The 3876-nt window shown below is 39.6% G+C and overlaps 1 protein-coding gene and 2 pseudogenes across 1 annotated transcript in view; 2 read left to right on the top strand and 1 right to left on the bottom strand.

The window, feature by feature from the left end:
* The window catches only part of LOC102813419, a 36274-nt pseudogene extending 34254 nt beyond the window's left edge, over positions 1-2020 (top strand).
* EXOC6B (exocyst complex component 6B) overlaps positions 1-3876 on the bottom strand; it is an 859602-nt gene that overhangs the window by 809822 nt on the left and 45904 nt on the right. The gene's annotated exons all lie outside the window — the stretch shown is intronic.
* Positions 3252-3876, top strand: part of LOC102813029 — a 2518-nt pseudogene continuing 1893 nt past the window's right edge.

Here is a 3876-nt window from a genome sequence, read left to right as displayed (position 1 = left end):
TGTGTATACAGTTGCTATGAGTAGGTGTATGGCACCTAATAACACCACCAACACTTTGTACACATGTTGTTGTTGTTGTTAAGTGCCGTCGAGTCGGTTCCAACCCATAGCGACCCTGTATAGGGTTTCCGAGGGTGTAAATCTTTACGGGAGTAGAAAGCCTTTACTAGGAGGGGTTAATCTCTGAAAAATGTTATCATATTGGTAAAGCAGAAGGTCTGAAGAAAAAAAAAGTTAGCTCCTCAGTGAGACGGATTGATACAATGGCTACAACAATGAACTCAAAACACAGGAAAGATAGTGAGGATGACCCAGGACTGGGCAGTGTTTCATTGTGTTGTACACAGGGTCAGTATGAGTTGAAACCAACTCAATGGCACCTACCAATAACAAGGGAAGAGAGAAGGGAAACATGTATATAAGTAAACTTTAGTGTTACACTACAGCGAGGAGCCAATAGATACTTAAAAAAAAAAAAAAGGAGGGAACTAAGGATACTATATGGAGTCCTGATGTGGCTCTGTGGGCTAATGCACTGGACTGAAGAGTTGGTTTGAACTACAAGGTCAGTGATTCAAGCTTACCAGTTGCTCCCTGGAAACCCTACACAGGGTCACTATGGGTCGGAACAAACTTGATGGTGCTTCAACAACAAGGATACTATGTAAAGGAACCACTAGAACAAAAACACATTTTTCTTTGAAAGCCAAAACAAGAGGCTATGTATGAGATACGACTTTGTAGTAGTATCTCCTCCTTGCAAAGAAACTAATTCTTTGACTTGATATTAAATTATTTTTAAATGTTTATAAAGCAAACCCACTGTCATAAAGTCAATTCCAACTCATAGTGATCCTAAAGACTCCAAATCAAACACATTGCCATGAAATCAAATCAATTCTGACTCATTAGGATGAGTATGGTGGTGGTTGTGTGCTGTGGAGTAAGTTCTGACTCATATAACCCTTTATAAGGCTTCCAAGGCTGTAACTCTTCACAGAATCAGAAAGCTTCATCTTTCTTCTATGGAGAAGCTGGTAGTCTCTAACTGCTGACCTTGCAGTTAACAGCCCAACTCATACACCACTACTCTATAAGAGATCCTTACTATCACATAATTCACAATAAAACATTAAAAAAAAAAAAAAAAAAAAAAAAAAAAAAAGCTAAAGTGGATAGAGAGAAATACTGTTAACGGATGGTAGGTATATGGAGGGAATTATAATCATTGTAAGGAAACAAGGTGCATGATTTGTTGAATGTAAAACTGATGATCTTTCACTCAATCCACAATAAAAACCTTAAAAAAAAAAAAGAAAGAAAGAAAGATCCTTAAGGATGACTATGTTGTTGTTAAGTGCCATCGAGTTAGTTCCAACTTACAATACCAGACTCTGCATAAGACAGGGTTTCCAAGGAGCAGCTCTAAATCACTTGTAAAATGAATTGCTGGTAACCATAATAGTCACTAGGGGGCAGCAGAGCATAGAAAATGCTCTCTACAGTGTTGAAAACTCCACCATTAACTAGTGTCTTCAACAGCTTAATCATTTCATAGTCATTGAAAAGCACTACAAAATACAAACAATAATGAAATACCACAAGTGGATGCCTTTAACAAGTTTATTATCTCACAGTCTAGGACACTAGAAGTCCAAATTCAAGGTGTCAGCTTAGGAAAAAGCTCTCTTTTTCTCAATGTTGGCACACAGCTTAGGAGGAAGGTCCTAGTCTCCTTTCAGTATCTGCAGGCCTGCCTGGCTTTCCTTTGATGGCTCAATGTGTCTTCCTATCAATCTTACGCCCCCTGGATTTACGCAGTTCCCAGAGCAGGAACCTGGGTCCAAAGAAATTAGCTTAGAAAGGAGTAGGTTCTCCTTTCTAAGCTAATTTCTCTCTCCGTTTATCTCTTTTCCCTTAAAAGGTGTTGCAGGCCACATACCAGGAAACTCCCCTTACATCAGAGCAGGGCTGTGGTGGAATAAAGGAATGTGAACTGAGTAAGAAGGTGCATTGTTAAGTGCTGTGGAGCTGTTTCCGACTCAAACTGTACAGGATTTCTGAGGAGCGACTGGTGACTTTGGGCTGTCGCCGTTGTTTTCAGACTATTGCTTATCCTACAGTGCCACACCAAGTATATCTCATCCTAACCCCTTTGTATCAGATCATAATTTGGGGGATCATCACATAACTGCCAAACCACTGAGACTCATGGCCCACCCAAGTGGACACATATTTGGGAGAGACAGAATTAAGTCCGTGACACCAACTCATCTGTGTAAAATTTAATTTCCTATTACTTAATGTATTTTTTAAATAATTTTCAAACTTATACAAAATGGTTACACACAGCCTTTACCCAGAATTCACCAGTTTGTAATATTTTTTCCATCTTTATTTTTATCTCTTTACATATACACAAATGTTGTTGTTAAGTGCTGTTGAGTCGGTTCCGACTCATAGCAACTCTGTATAGGGTTTCCGAGAAGCAGCTTAATAGACTTGAACCACCAACCTTGCAGTTAGCAGTCCAGGGCTTATCCTACAGTGTCACATCAGGACTCCATATATACAGATATGTAGGTTTATTGTTTTAATCTATTAGAAAGTAGGTTGTACATATCATGACCTTAATACTGGAACGTGTATTTCTCTTATAAAATAATAGTAACATTAATCAAATCTAAGGAATTTAACTTGGATATAATATCAATGTAATCTACAGTTCATATTTCAATTGCTTCAATTCTCCCAATAATTTTTTAAAGAGTATTTTCAATTCCTCCTGAAGAATAACCAGTCTAGGATGGTGTATTACATTCTGTTATCATCTCTCTTTAAACTCCTTTAATCTAAAATAAATGTTCTCAAAGCTTTGAGGGCATAACATCTTTTTATACTACGAAAAACTACAAAGAGTCCTAAAGAAGGTTTTAAACAAAAGTTTCATATATATTAACTTTTAAAAATACATATCAGGCAGAACCTCAGCTAGACTGACAGCACTACAGGCCAGGGATCTGGTTGAGGGGGCAGGAAAAGAAACGCTCTGGAGTAGCCCCCAGTTCCTTCCTCTGGAGGCACAGAGGGCTGGGCCCTGACAAAGGCTTTTTTGCTGACCACTTATGGAGGTTTGGATTCAGGATTTGTTCCAGTGTCCAAAACTCTGTACAGAAGCTGATGCTTACCTACAAATCTTGACAGAATTAAAGTTTTTTTATGACAAGCTTCAAAACTGCTTGTCATCAATTAAACACTGCATTATATTGCTGCAGATTGCTAAAGGTATTATGAATCTTGTTTTAAGATGCAATATATGAACCTAGTCCCTTGGAGCCTATGAACAGCACAATGCCTTCTCAGACTGTCTAACTTCCAGAACCTGCTCAGTTGTGTAAGTCAGAGCAATGTCCATCTTCCCTCCCAGTGGCACCAGTATTAGCTACCCTGGGATATCATCAGCCTCCAACACCAAAACAGATAGTACAGGCAGTGGGCACTCACCACTTAGTAGCAGCCTGACTTCTCCAAGATATGCCAACTTGTCTCGACAAGTTCTTATTCTAGTTGTTGTTGTTGTTAGGTGCCATTGAGTCGGTACCAACTCACAGCAACCCTAGGTACAACAGAATAAATCACTGCACCGTCCTGGGCCAACCTCACAATTGCTGCCACACTTGAGCCCACTGATGTTGCCATTTGGCCAATCCATCTCTCTGGGGAGTCTTCCTCTTTTTCTCTGACCCTCCACCTTATCAAACATGATATCCTTCTCCAGTGACTGGTCCCTCCTGACAATATATCCGAAGTATGAGAGATGAAGTTTGGTCATCCTGGTCTCCAAGGAGCACTCTGGCTGCACTTCTTCCAACACAG

This window comes from Chrysochloris asiatica, unplaced genomic scaffold (assembly GCF_000296735.1).
Source record: "Chrysochloris asiatica unplaced genomic scaffold, ChrAsi1.0 scaffold00052, whole genome shotgun sequence".
Classification (NCBI taxonomy): domain Eukaryota; kingdom Metazoa; phylum Chordata; class Mammalia; order Afrosoricida; family Chrysochloridae; genus Chrysochloris; species Chrysochloris asiatica.
Note: the sequence above shows the minus strand (reverse complement) of the source record. Positions and strands in the feature narration are given on the sequence as shown.